Source organism: Peromyscus leucopus, chromosome 7, assembly GCF_004664715.2.
Source record: "Peromyscus leucopus breed LL Stock chromosome 7, UCI_PerLeu_2.1, whole genome shotgun sequence".
Lineage (NCBI taxonomy): Eukaryota > Metazoa > Chordata > Mammalia > Rodentia > Cricetidae > Peromyscus > Peromyscus leucopus.
In genome coordinates this window covers 31,633,968-31,649,945 of record NC_051069.1, presented here as the reverse complement: position 1 = coordinate 31,649,945, position 15,978 = coordinate 31,633,968, and positions in this window count along the sequence as shown.

Genomic DNA, 15,978 nt, shown 5'->3' with positions numbered 1-15,978 from the left:
AAAGAACTAGTGTTGATCATATTGCATTTTATAAAGGAACAATTCTTTGCATTATTTTCATGTCCGTGCTGTCTGGTGCAGTGAACTACAACATTGGACCGGAAAGTTCAGTCTTCACAGGAGAGCAGCTGGAACTGATCTCTTAAGCAGATGTTCTCTGCCTGTGGCAACAGCTGTTTCATTGGCATCATATTTAGAAATACAAACCCACCATCTTTAGTACAGTGTTCCCCTTGATCAGGCAAACTCCACTTCTGCTTTAAGACTAGCCAGTGCTTCCTCTTGTCCATCAAACCAGTCTTAATCTGTTGTGTTTAACTACTTCCCCTCAGGATGTCTGAGCGCACCCTGTGTGCACGTGTGCACGTCACTGTGTGTGCTCCTGATGTTATCTCATTTCAATTGTTTAAAATTTTATTTTTGTCCATGTGTGTGCTTGTGTCTTTGTGTGTATACTACATGAGTGAGGGAGCCTGTAGAGGCCAGGAAGAGGTGTCAGGTGTCCTGGAGCTTGAGTTGCAAGTGGTTGTCAGTTGCCCGACATGGTGCTGGAAATTGAACTTTGGTTCTCTGGAAGACAGGAAGCACTCTTAACTACTGAGTCACCTCTCCTGCCCCCTGCACTGCCGATTTGATATGATCACTCTTCTACGAAATATTTTGAGGACAGACCTGAGCACAATGCTGGACCATTTATAAATAGTTAATTCAGGTTTGTTAAATGAGATGAACTGGTAAAATATTGACCCAAGCAATCATCTTAAATTAGTAATAACTAATATAAATTCACCCTTCCATTCTGATTGGTTCTTCAATAATGGAGCTGGAAAAAAAAAAAAACAGCCCAATGAGACCTCCTAAGAAGTGGAAATGAGACCTTCCTATGAAGTCATAATGAGATCACCCTATGATTACAGACAAGCAATGTGGTCTCCAAAGAGTTATACCATCTACTGTACTAGCAGGTGAGTTACTCATTGATCCCAGGGACAAGGGTCATAGAACATTGAACCTGGGGAGGGGGACCTTGTAACTTGTTTCTATTGGATAACTTTGGTTTTCCTTTTTCTCATCTATGTGTAAGAACATTCTCTTACCCCTTCTAGTTTGGACTCATGCCCCTTCAAACAGCTTTTCATAACCACTGTTAGAGGAGTGATTCTCTGTCTCCAGAAGGCTCCCTTGTTTACTGATCAGGCTTCTAACACTCATTACATTTTCCTGCATTTCTGTCATTAAGAAACCTTGGGATTTCTTGAGAGGAAATCAAGAAGTACTTTTCCATCTCTCAATTTTGAGCAAAACACTTCACAATGCATGTACCAAATAGGAATGCCCACATGTGTGTGAACACATAGTGATTTTGTGTGTGCTGGTTCAAAATTATGCAACGCACAAATACCTATCTCAAAACTTGTCTCTTTCAACAAAATTCAGAAAAAGATGGATGTGGGGAGTTTAATGTAGAGAAGGTACGATAATCCCAACTGAAAATTTTCTCCAAGTGCCTTCAACCCCACTTCCTTCTATTTTGTCTTAAAAGTCAGACAAAAATGTCCACAAACTGTACCTTCCCTCTTTTAGAAAAGATATCAATTCATCATCAACTTCCAGATAATTTCTGTGGCTCCTTCTGCTGACACTGGAAATTTCCTAGTTCCCCATGGAAGCTTAAAATACCATCCATCCAGTTCATAAGTTCATTCTAAAATCATTATCAAGAGAAACCCTCAGAAATCATCATCATCACACACACACACACACACACACACACACACACACATATCAATATTCATACACACCACAGATCACTCTCTGGAGTGATGAGATGCATGCATGCCTAACACCATACATACATGCATGCATATGTGCAAACACACACATAAACATTCAGTCCACTCCCTTCCTGAGAGTGAGAGTGGGACTCGAGGGCTCTTGAAGCACAGTTGGTTTCTAATACCAGCTGCCACAGAACACTGGTCCAGGAAGGCAGAGGGACCATGTGGCTGAATTTCAGGGTAATTAAGAATGTAAAAGGGAGCCCTGGGTGCCACTGGGCACTTAGCAGCATGTGCAAAACTCTTCTAGCAGATACTCAGGTGGGCACGAGGCCAACAATATCCCCACCCCCTGCTTCCTTTGGCAAAGGCAGTTGAACCTGCTCTAGGGAACAGAAGTGGAAGAGCCGTGGTGGTGAGGAAGACTCAACACATTCTGCCATCCAGGCTGGAATATTGGTTGCATGCTGTTCTCCCTTAATTTGTCGGCTCTCTTCGGCAGCCTAGGGATAGTGCCCTCCCTACTCAGCCAGACAATCTGCAGCAACAATTGTAAGGGAGTTGATACCAGCAGCTCTAACCCCCAATTTCTCCTTATCTGTCCCACATGGACCGCTGCTGCAGGTGGCTTGCAATTCTAGTGAGAGCATTTCCCACTGGCCCCACATTTACCTTCTATTATTTCTGGGCTTCAATTTCTGGTTGGCTTCCATTATCACATGAGTGGCTGCCAGCGTCAGGTAACAGCAAAATTTGAAAATGATTCTTACCTCCTCTTAATGTTTCCTGAGAATTAATAAACATATCCCTGGCGATAGAATTTCAGGCCAGTTGATAATCAGATAGGGGAACAATTTTGGAAAGAGGATTTCTGAGGAGTTGTAAGGATAATTACAGAGTTGAATGTTTTACTTTTCTCTCTTCCTGCAGCACCCTCCTTAGAACTGCCTTGAGCCTCAGTTTCCCTCTGAAAGATCTATCCAGTGGCTATGAGGCCACTTTGCTTTCGGTGTTTGTACCAGTGAAGGGTTACCTGAGATTTTCCATTTTGTTTTTCTTTGGAAAGAGCATTTTAAGGGAGCATGAGAGAGTGGAGATCTTCAGCACAGTAGAGGAGACCCTTCAGCCCCCAGCTATTCAGATTTCATTGTAGCCATACCAGGACTTCTGGTTTGATGAGTTATCATCAAACATGCCTTCTGTCTAGTCTCTCACTATTAAGATACCTTCACCTCAGAGCCTCTGAAATGGTCCATGCTTGCATTTCTCATAGTTCTGGCATTTGTAATGTAACAAGGACAAGCAGTTGTTATGTCACGATATTTTCAACTTCTCTGGGCAAGACTAGGAATGCATTCTAACACTGGGTATGGGAAAATGGTTTCATCCAAACAAGAAAAGACTCAGGTAGGCTCACTTACCTTCTTATCTGCTCTTTTAGGAAGGGAAGTATTGGTTGTGGGAGAAAATGGTAGTGGCTTATATGGAGTAATTTCTTTCCTTAACATAACACCCCAGCAAGGCAGCTCAGGGCTAACGTGGAGACTTCTACTTGTCTCTTATTATAAAGACACCAATTTTGAAGAGTAGGGTTACTCTATTGGCCTCGTTTCAACTTAGTTATACCTTTAGAGACTCTACTTCTGAAGACAGGCATACTGTTAAGATCTGTTAAGCCTGTGAAAGAAGGTGGCACAATTCAGCCTATCATAGGCTATTCTATTCAGGGTCTTGGTGAAATAGACTATATATCTGTGCTTGTTTGAGCCACACATATACTAAAATTGGAGTGAAATATACTATGTAGAAAGCTGAGAGTCAGATTGTAAAGAACTTTGATAGTTGGACTAAGTAATTTGGACTTTCCTCTGAACTAATGAACAATGAGGAGGGCTTTTTTCAAATGAGGATATGTTTCATTCAGATGGATGTTTAAGCTAAATGATTATATGAGATTAGTAGCTCAAACCTAAAGAGAAAGCAGAGGCCAGTTAGGAGTCTACCACAATGAGGCAAGGGAAAGACATTGGAGATCAGAGTAACATCACAGTCAATAAGGAGTGGGGAAAACAATAAAATTAAGACACATTTTGTTTATAGAATTGAAATGACATGGATGTGAAACCTGGAGACCAACAAGTTCCTGCTTGGCAGAGGAAGGTGATGTCATGAGCCAAGGTCAAGAATACATGATGGGGGGTAGAGATGTGATCTCTAACACCAAATAAACTTGTTTATGTAGAGGCACAAAGGGCAGGAACTCAGGGTCATCATGAGTTGTATAGAGTTCAAGGGCAACTGGAACTATTATCTGGAAACATTCAAGAGACGTGGACCTGTATTCAAGAGACACAACTAAATGTAAAATATAGCATGCACACAGCAGCTGGGGTTAAAGTTTAGAACAGCCTTAATACACCAAGAAGAAGCATAAACCCCAAACAGGAACCATGGAGAATAACAATATGTAAAAGACAGTGTAATAAGGAAAATAAACCTGGAGTTGTTTTTGTTTTGTTTTGTTTTTGGTTTGTTTGTTTGTTTTACTATTTGGGAGCTCTCACCCAGCTCTCAAATAAATACATGGAGACTTATTCTTACTTATGAATGCCCGGCCTTAGTTTGGCTTGTTTCTAGCCAGCTTTTCTAATTTAAATTATCCCGTTTCTCTTTAACTATGTTTTGCCTCTGGGCTTTTTACTTTTCTTTATTATATATATATTTCTTTCTTACTCCATGGCTGGCTGTGTAACTGTGTGGCTGGTCCTTTGCATCCTCCTCTCCTTCTCCTTTTCTTGATCCTACTTTTTTTCTTCCCTAGATTTCTCCTCCTAATTATTCTCTCTGCCTACCAGCCCCCACCTGTTTCTCTCTCTTGCCTAGCTATTGGCTGTTCGGCTCTTTATTAGACCAATCAGGTGTTTGAGACAGGCAAAGTAACACAGCTTTACAGAGTTAAACAAATGCAACATAAAAGAATGCAACACATCTTTGCATCATTCAACAAATGTTCCACAGCATAAACAAATTAACACATCTTAAACTTATATTCTACAACATACACCAGAGTTAGGGAGTGAGAGAAGGAGAGAATAGTATCAGAAGACTAAAACAAGACCATTTCAATAAAGAAACCACAGCCAATCACAAAGCAGAATAAAACAATCTAAAAGAGACCATAACATTGGTCTCCAAAACAGAAGTTGTGGAGGAATGGAGATTGTAACTTGACTACAGCGAGGCTGAGACTCTGTGGATGGTGGCAAGGGGTGGGTGTGGACACAGAGTGTAGAGCACTTCCAGAAGGTTGATTATGAAGAGAGAAAGGAGCTGGGGAGAATTGAGGGGGTGATATGGGCTGCTGGCCCAGCATAGCTTTCAAACCAACATAGTGGGAAAATGTTGGAGAGGGATTGTCCCATACCTTGTGAGAGGATACAAGCTATGCAGAATACTAACATTTGCTATGTAGCTCTCCTTTCTGTCCCCACAGTGGACTTCTGTGTTGGGATTTGTGTACACGGTTTTTGTCACACAGCTGTCTTTCTATATTATACCACAAACTCCTTGAGGGCTGGAGGTATATCTGATTCTTTTTTATATCTATTCCCATTATGTCTGTAAGAGATGGAGGAGAAGATAAGAAAGGAACACAGTGGTGAACTTAGAAGCCATTATTCTGGGTCAGGCTCTGTACTAAGTTTTTTTCTTGAGTTGACCATTATACTACATCTACGAGCTGGGTATTGTTGTTAACCTCCATTGTACAACTGAAGAACTGAGGTACTGATATAATGAAGGACTTGCCTAAAGCCTCACAGTTAGCACACAGCTGGTTGTGTAGCTATACTCGGAACCAAAAACCTGTATTCGTAACTACCCCAAATCAACTACAGTGTGATGATGGTTAATTTTATGTGTCAATTTAATCAGGCCATGAGGAGTCCAAGCGTTTGGTCAAACATCAGTATCTCTGAAGAGATCTCTGAAGAACAGCATTCTGATTGACAAAGCAAGTCCACCACTGCCCTTCCTAATGTGATTGGATCCCATCAGCCGTTCAAAAGGCTAACCCTCTGTATTAATTAGCTTTCTTGTCACTGGAACCAAATACCTGACAAAAACAGCTTTCAAGGAAGGATTGATTTCAGCGTGTAGTTTGAGCGAATGCACTCCATCATGGTGAGGGAGGCATGGCAGCAGCTGCTTCCTGGTGGCAGGAACATGCAGCTTTCTCACCTCTCCACACATCAGGAAACAGAGATGCTGGCACTCAGTTGCTTTCCTCCTTCTCCCCTTTATTCAGTCGGGACCCGCAGCTTCTGAGATTGCACCACCCACATTTGGGGCAGATCTTGGCCCCTCAGTTACCCTTTCTGAAAATACTCATCTCACATACACACCTAAAGGTGTTCTTCCCTGGTGCCCCAAAGTATTTCAGAACCCAACCAAATTGACAACTAAAATCAAGCCACACACCATCTTGTTACTATGATGAAACTCTTCCTTCTGACTGTTTTGTGGTAAGACATCAGTTTTCTCTGGCCTTCATAGTCAAGCTGCAGGTCCAGGTTTCCTTGGATATCAAGTCTGCCAGAATCTGTCATGGGGCTTACCCTAACAGCTCTCAAGGGTTCAGGCCTCAGAGTTAGACCTGAATGAACTCTACCTGCCCTCCTGAATCTCTGGCTTATTAGTGACAGATCTTAGGACTTGCCAACTCATTTAATCTCCCGAGCTGATACCTTATAGCAAATCTCTTGCTATATTTACATTTTCAAGAGAACCCTGACTGATGCGAGTATTTTTGAGAACTTGATCTCTATGAAGGGATATACTGGGAATAGTTTAGTCTTTATTTTATAAGAGAAGGACGGCAGGAGCTAAGAGCAGTTACATTTGATCTGCTTAGCTATGTTTTGTTTGCCTTACACTGCAAAACAGAACACAGGACCATCCCATCGCTCCTGAACTGATTCAGCTGTCAGCTTTGCTGTTTCCTAAATCAAGTTGTCACAAACCATCATCTGAAATACTTTTCACCATCAAGTTCTAGGGCATAAAATTAGTCTTTATTGCTTTGACTATTACTGATTTCCAAGGCCAATGAATGATCACGTAGAAAGGCAGCAGAGCCTGGGCTAGAATGGCCTTTTAGGTGAAATAAAATTTTGCTGATGGCTTTCTATTAAGCACTGACATAAAGGGATTTCAGGGCTCTGGGGTGTTTCCTTAGCCTGAAAAAGCTAAGCATGCATATGCTGTCCATGTGGTTGTTTTTGATAGTTTCAAATTCTATTGGTTTTCCTCTTGATACTAGGGGTCGAACCTACAGTTCTGTGCATGTGAAGCAAGCACTCTACCACTGAGCTACATTCCTATCTTTTCACACATTTGATCTTGCCTTTATAGCTACTTTCCTAAGGGATAGCAAATGGTGTGAACTTTGAGTCCACATTTAGGAAGTCTTACAACAACCCGGCCTCTGTACTGAGCACCAATTCAAGACAGGGATCAAGGCACTTCCGAAGAGGCTTCCCAAGTAACAGATTTCATTAGTCACTCAAGAAGGAAATAAAAACATCCAGATATTTCTCCTTCAAATGATACCTGTTTTCTGATTAATTCATAAAATCAAAAACACCATGACCAAAAGCAAGCTGGGGAAGAAAGGGTTTATTTCATCTCATATATAGCTTGCAGTTCATCCTTCAGGGACATCAGGGCAGGAACTCAAGGCAGGAACCTGGAGACAGGAGCTGATACAGTGGTCATAGAGAAGTGCTGCTTACTGGCTAACTCTTTATGACTTGCCCACTTTTCTTTCTTATGTGGTCCCGTATCACCAGCCCAGGGATGAATTGCCACAGAGGTCTGGGACCACCACCACCACCCATTAATCATGAAAATGCCCCAGAGGCTCTCCCATGGCCAATCTGGTGGGAGAATTTTCTCAATTGAGATTTCTTCCTCCCAAATGACTTTAGCTTGTGTCAAATTGGCATAAAATTAGCCAGGATGTAGTTTGAGATGGAGAAGGGTCAGAAAATTCCATAGCTTTTTTTTCTTTGAGAGTCACCCCCTTTGTGATACATTAGTCATTGCTGTCTCTACCCCAGGCCTTAGAAGTGCATCTATATAAATGTTCACATTGGGTTTTCTGAGACTGGAGGTACATTTTGAAGCATAAGAGTTGATGATGCAGTTGACACACATTTTTTTTTTCAACTGTCAACGTGTCTAATACTTCTAATGCATTGTTTAACTGAAGGCCTGCAGTGTGTTCTTGACTTTGTTACTGTGAATATCATCAGTTTCTCTGATAGGAAAACCAAGATAGAAAGAATAACTTCACCTATGGGTCTAAATTATGTCCTCCCCACCTCCTTCCTGAGATGTGTTGAGGTCCTAACCCTTGGTGCATTTGGATATGACCTTCTTTAGAAATAGGGTCTTTGCAGGTATAGTCAGTTCAGGTGAGGTCATTAGGGTGACCAGTATCTTCAAAAGAAAAGGGAACTTGGACACACACAGAGGGCAGATGATGTAGAGAAATAAGGAGACAGCTGTGTGACAGTGAATGTAGACATCAGAGGGGTGCATCTACAAGCCAAGAGAGGCTAAGGACTGTAGGTGGGTTAATATCCAGGTCCTCCAAGAAAAAGGAACTTCCTGACACATTGATTTCACAAATGTAGACCTATGAGATAATAAGTTCCTATTTTTAAAGTCATCCTTATATAAAGTATTTTATCTCATCAGCCCTGGGAAAACAGTACAATTCCCTTGCCCCAAATCACAGAATTAACAGACTTATACATTGGGATGTGGACCCATTCCTAACTGAATGTAAAGTACACACCCATTGTTCATAGATCTCACTGCCCATGGCATAGTACAAGCAATCAGCACTACTGAAACAGTGAAAAGTGGGGTTTCTTGAGTGCAGCAGAGGCTTCCTAGTCTCAGGTGGATTGTAACTCAGAGTCTGGGGTGCTGAAAGCTCACAGTCACACAAAGGTCTCATTGAGTCAGTGGTTCTGGGTTCTTGTTTGGTGGATTTGAAGAATGAAATTCATGAACCTGGACCACAGAAGAGTGAGTTTTCAGAAAGGTTTTGCTGTAAGATTGTAGGTGGGAGCTTAGGAGAGAATAAGGGCAAGCTCCTGTAAAGAAGAAGGGGGTCTCAGGAAACTGGATATCATTGCAATCCCCTACCTAGGATTAATAATGCACAGGGGTGAGAGATGAGCTCATCAGTCCAGTCCACCTATCCCCAAGGAGTTCAAATGTCTCTCATACCCTCAGTTATAGCTTGTAGGCAGGGATACTCATTTATGTTAGTAAAAGGGGAAGGAAGGGCGCCAGCAAGCTGGCTTGATGGGTAAAGACACTTTTTATACAAGCCTGAGGACTTGAGTCCGATCCCAGGAGCCCTTGTAAAGGCAAAAGAAGAGAGCCAACTCCACAAAGTTGTCCTTTGACCTCCGCAGACAATATTAAATCTCAAAAGCTTTTAAAAAATAATAAGAGGGATGAACAATAACAAGAAACCGGGTCAGGAGCCAGAGGCTCCTCCTAGCCTTCTTGGACTCTGTGCAAGACAGACCCAAGGACATTTCCTGCTTCTGGCCAAGGGCACAAATTAGAACCACGTTTAGGGTCCCTGACCTAAACCTACCTCACCAGCCTCTGTCTACTGTTCTTAGGACCACTTTAGAAAACACTTTGGAAGTGGCACTGAAGTCTGCGGCCCAGGAGAGTGAGCATCTGAGCGGGGAGGAATGAGAGCAGAGAAAGCCAGGCTGGAAGAAGAGGGCAAGCACAGAAGACAAGATGTGTGTTGTGTTTCAGGGGGGGAAGTACTGCTCATACACAAAGCGGCAGGGAGGGACACATGACAAGGACATGCCAACCTGCAAACACCTACATTTTCCAGGAATGTCTGGATGCCGGCCCACAGGTGCCTTTCTGTAACAGGGGACCGTTGAAAATAATGGTCCTGCATTATGGATGCTCCTGCCCTGCCATTCACTGTGGGAGATTTTTGTGCCATAGTCAAACCTCTTACGCAGAGTGAGCTGGAAGATTCCACTCACAAAGAGACCCACAGAATCAGGGACATTTTCCTTGCCTGTCATTAGGTGCTTTCTCTTAATTAACTCACTGTCTTACTCCCAACTGGAAGAGCATACTCGGAAGCCCCTTTCTAGGAAAGAGCTTATTTCTCCTCTCAGTAACTGCATCCACCCAGCCTTTCCTACTCACCCACTCATTGGTAGTCTAGTGTGGAAGGGTAAATAAGCCCAGGGGCTATGGTGTGAGTCCCTTCCATCTTAATGTGGGAAAACATAATAGGGAAGGCATTGGGACCTGAGCTCATGGGTGGTATCAGGAGGGTGTCCCATGCACCCATCACAGATAAAGTCATGCCACACTGTGGGATTCTAGTGGCTGATCCTTTATGTCACCCAAGAGGGGAGGTCATGAGCTAGTTATTAGAGGGCATCACTAGCATATCTCTAGGTTCCAGGCTCTGCCCCAACTCTACCAATAAAGACTCTTAATGGCCACATTATAAGTCGGTCCAATTCAGGTCAGGTTAATTTATATGAAACAATGGGGACTATGCAGGCAGAAACCATTGCCGCTGGGACATCTTTCCATGAATAAGTGAGTAGTGCATGCCATGGATAGGCTTTCGTCCTTTGTTCTGTGCCCCTAGTGAAGTGGTCTCCATCTGCTGTTTATTCCCTTCTATTTCCAGGACACAGTTGACAAGCACTTCAGGCGGCCACTCCTTCACTCATCCTACAGACACCTTCCTGACCTCCTCCTGCCTTTCCTAACTATGCTGACAGAATTTCAATTACAGTTTCAGCACAGATGACCTGAGAACCATCATTCCAAACCATGTTCACTTGTTTAGCCTTCCTTGTGGCTACATAAGAAACCACCCAGGAAACCAGCTTCTTAAAACAGTTATTATTATTATTATTATTATTATTATTATTATTATTATTATTATCATTATCATTATTATTTCCCATGATTGATTCTAGAGCTTAAGTGAGCCCACCTACTTCTCACCCACTACTACTATCAGATCACAGCCAGGCGACTGGGGTTATCACCCAAGACCCTGGTCACTCACATGTATACTACCAGACTGGGATAACTCAACCCACCTAGGCCCTTTTGGGAATCTCTCCTCCATGTTGCCTCTCCTCATTGCTACTCCTTCTTGGTAGTCTTAGTGTGTCTTATGATGCTCTAAAAGAATCTTCTCAAGAGATGCTGAAACAGGGTAAGTACTGTGTTGTCTTTTACTACCTAGCCCAGGCACACAGTGTCCCATCTGTCATAGATGGCCCCAGAGCTGACGGGGAGGGAACATGACCCCATTCTCAACCTCATAGAAGAGGGTTAGCATCACAGAACAGGAAGAGCATGTGGGATGGGGTATATTCATGAGGTCGTGCTTAGAAAATACAACCTGCCACGGTTACAAATCCAGTGTCTGGCAAAATGCCTGGTGCTTAATGGTCTCTCTATAAATATAAATGGTTGAATGAACGAATGACCCTCATCTCCCTCTATAGACTGTATTATCTTATGCCCAGCCATTGAAACAGCTTCTATTCTTGTCTTTTTTCTGCAGCCCATCCTATGTCCAATTTATCACCTAACACCATTTTCTAAAGATCCATTTTCTTAAACTCCTGCTCTTCCCATGTCTCCTTTTCAAAACCTTCAGTAGTCCCTAATTACTTACAGCAGAATGAGACTCTGCCCCAGTATGTGATGTTGTGGACTTCCTGACTACAACACAAGTCTGCATAACCACAGGGACATCTCCTTTACTTCAGAGGAAAAGAGGAGTATGTCTGTATTGTATGAACTGTTAATTTTCACATGGGCAGCATTTGTTTATAAGACTCCTGGGTTCTTGTTCAAAGCAGTAGAATACAGCACCAGAAAGGAAAAGTATTCAAATTCTCAACAGACTGCAGCTGGGGATCCAGCTCCATTGGTAGAGTGCTTGCCTAGCATGCACAAAGCTCTGGGTTCAATCCTCAGCACTGCAGGAATTGGATCTGGTCATTCATGCCTCCAGCCCCAGCAGTGAGAAGATCATCAAGATTATCCTTGACTATATAGTGAGTTCAAGGCTAGCCTGAGCTGCACAAGGACAAAACACAAGACAAACGAATAAACAAACAACAAGAAATCCAAACAAACAAACAAACAAAAAAAAAACTAAAAGTGGATGATCAAGAAAAATGCCTCCAATATTCTGAAGCTGGAAGGACAATGGGAGCTGGGTTAGTAACTGAACTAGAAGGCTTGTGAGTCACAGCTGCCTTATACCTTTGGGGTTTAAGGGCTAGAAAGAGCACAGAAAAGATGAAAAGACCTTAAAGCTTGAATGAGAAAGAAGTGTTTCCCCTACCGCATCTTCCCTGAGAGACTGAAGCAGGGGACTCTCTGCATGGACTGATGGCAAGAAGAGCTGGGGTGGGGTGTGTTATTGAAAACAGGGAATTCAATAAAAAGTCACACATGGGACAATGACAATCTCATTATTTCTTTTTCTATTAGACTCATGCAGTGCTCAAGATAAGTTGTGACCTGCACCGCTCAACCCTCCTACCCTACACAAGCCAAGAGCTTGTTGAGGCCTCTCTGAGGAGGAAGAATTCAGACTATTAGCTCTTGAATAATAGATTTAGAGATTTTTATATTAACCTGCAAGGAAAGTCACCAGGGGACTAGTGCCTTCTAAGCCTGAAAGAGATGACCATGCTGGTCCTCTCCCCAGATTATCAAATATCACCTCATGTTAGGGAATACACACACACACACACACACACACACACACACACACACACACACACACTCACGTATATGTATATACCTAAAAATTCAGAGACCAAAATAAATTAATTGGACAAAGAAACTCAAGTGAGACAGAGACACTTCTTCCAGGAGCAGTAACTACAGGAGGAAGAGACCAGCATTAAGAGCTGCAGAGAGTTAAAAGGACAAGGGGGGCAGATGAGAGAGCCTGTATAAGATGAGAAGGGAGGCTGAGCTGATAGAGCAGAGGACAGAGGTTTAGAAGAAAAAGACAAAGGTCCGGTGGCCCCCTAACATTAGGATACCCAGGAATCTCAGAAAGAGAATGAAGAAGACAGAAGGGAGAAAAAGAGAGTCCAAGAAAAACAATTCCAGAACAGAAAGACACAAGTCTCCAGACAAAAGTGTCTGTAAATATCCATCCAAAGAATATGTGTACTCAAAGAGGACATCTGAAAACCCTACAGTCTTCTCAAGGTACAACCAGGATGACACCACGGAGCACAGATATGAAGAGCTCGTGACAGTGGCAGGTTGGAGTCCTCAGGAAACTCTTCACTACCCCAAGAGAGAAAGCTTTGTGCTCAGAGTCTCTCCTCACAGTCAGTGAAGGGTCCAAGTAAAGCCAACGTTTCCAGATAACAAAGTTCCCCAAAATGTGATCTCTTTATACTCACTCTTAAGAGGGGGTGTGTGCCCTACACAAGACACAGAGAATTATAAAATCCAATAAAGAAAGAAACAACCAGGAGTAGGGTGAAGTTTCCAACACTGAGATATCTGCAGTATACCTAGAAGAAAGTATGGCAGCAGCCCAGACTCCAGGCTTCATGGAAATTCTCCAAATTGCTGTGTTTGTTCAAAAGCTCAGAGAAGATCCTGCCCTTTGGGGCAGTCTGGTTGTAAATAAGTAGTAGGCACATTAAAAATAAATAAGGAAATAGTACAGTTACCAAGCAGGATAATTGACATGGCAAAAATAAATAAATAAATAAAAAGTGGATGTCAATACACCTCACAGCTCAACCCTGGATGGAATGCATGTGGTGTTTCTAGTTGTGTGAAGCTTAGAAATAACTTATCATTATTTAAAAATAGATGAGTGCAATGAAAGAAAGTGATGATGAGAAAGAGGGAATGTGATAAGGGGAGGGGAATGGGAAGCACTTGGAAGCTGTTTCTAGTAGAGAGTTTTGGAAGGTCTTGCCTGCATGAGGCTGTCAGGACCTCTGTCTTTCACACCAGCTAGACCAACTCCGGGTTGATTGGGGTTACCCAACATTTCATAGCTGTGCCTATTTCCCCTGGTTCAAGATTGTCCTTAATCACCTCTCTTCTCCAATTTTGTTTATCTAAACCATTCTATTCTCAGCACTCTGTGAAACTCTTCATGACGCACCCCCATTTCCAGAGACCTTCCCCCCTTTTTCAATCCCCTCGGCAGTTACTGTAGGCACCCAGCTAGCCTTGGGCATTTTGCATTTCAGCCTTCCAGTCATTGTGTACAACACCCCTGTGCAAGCCTTGAGGACAGGTTCCCCCACTGTGGCTCATGTGGTGCCGTGGAGCTGTCTACATGGTAAGAGCGTTAACATTTTTTTTAACAAATTAGCTAATTAATAATTAAGTTACTTTATGTGATGCCTCCCTCATGTTAGGCTTTTGTAGTTTCTTCCAGTAAGCAACAGGGGTCGGTTGTAACTTTCCACTGATCTCCTGTGCCTGTGGTTCTGGATTGTGACTACATAGTCTGTTATTTCTTGGCCACCCTGTGACCTCCATGCTCAGAGCATGGTGCCCAGTGGGAGGAGAAGATTTGGATGCAGATGGAGTGTCCCCACTACAATAGCTTATTGGTGACAATTTTGTTTTGGAAGCTCTGTCCCTAACAAAGCCTGGTGGGAAAAGAGTCAGCAGGTGGAGACAAGGGTCAGATCGATTCTCTGCTCTTTGATGATAACACAAGGCAAGAGGACTCCCAAATACCCAAAATACTGGACGTTCACCCTCTTTTCACACCCCTTACCCCGAAAAAGAAAAAAAAAAAGTGGCTGTGCCTGAGCTCATGGGGGCTCACAGAGACTGAACTGACAACCAAGGAGCCTACATGGAACTGACCTAGGCCCTCTGCATGTATGTGAGCATTGTGTAGTTTCATCCTCTGTGGAACTCTTAACAGTGGGAGCAGGGATGTTTCTGACTCCTTTACCGGCTTTTGGGAACTACTCCTCATACTGGGTTGCCTTGCCCAGCCTTAATACAAGGTGAGGTGCTTGGTCTTACTGCAACTTGATATGTCATATTTAGTTGGTATCCATGGGAGGCCTGCTCTTTTCTGAACAGAAAAGGAGGAAGAATGGATGAGGGGGTAAGGGGAGGTAGAAAGAGGCACAGGGAGGAGAGGAGGGAGGGTAAACCGCAGTGAGGATCTAAAATATTAAAGAAGTGGTTATGGAGACGCCAGTTTAAAAGACACATAGAGTTTGTGGTCATTTGATTAAGAAAAGATCCCCATAGACTCAAGTGTTTGAACACTTGGTCCCAGTGGGTGGCACTATTTGGGGAGGTTATAGGCCCTTATTAGAGGAAGTAATCACTGAATTGAGGGTTTATAGCCTTGCCCAAGTTCTACTTCATTCTCTACTTTGAGTCTGGCCTTTGCAGATATGATCTCTCAACTTTCTGCTCCAGCTGCCTGCCTACACACACACACACACACACACACACACACACACACACACACACACACTGTTATGGACTCTCCCTCTCTAACTGTAAGCCAGAATAAACCGTTTCTTTCATAAGTCTCTTTTGGTCATTTTGTTGTTGTTGTTGTTGTTTTTAATCACAGTAGCACCAATAACTAATGTGGAGCCTTTCCCAAAAGGGATGGAACACAGGTGGGTCTGCAGCAAAGAAATGACACGAAAGTGTCGGCTGAATTTTCAAAGACCAACTGTGGACATGCCACCTCACTATCCTGACCCAGATCCCAGCTAGGGGACTATGCAGCCAACACACTGCACATCCTGTTCTACGGATCAGATTCCTAAATGAGGGAAACCATGAGAATAACATTTTCCCTTGAAAGGAAAAAAGGAAGGCAATGCCTATTACATGGCCAGAAACTCCTCTTTTGGGGTCATGGGTTTACTGAATTCTAGAAACTTGAAAGAGTGTCAAGAACTACTTGGGACCTGGAACATATTCCTTTCGATCTGCCCTATACTTCTGCTACTACTGATAAACCCTGGGACTTGCTTGGTGTCCAAAGCTACAACTCAGGCTTAACTGACAGCAGGAAGAGGAAGGACTTCCATTGGCAAACCAATGGCAGGAG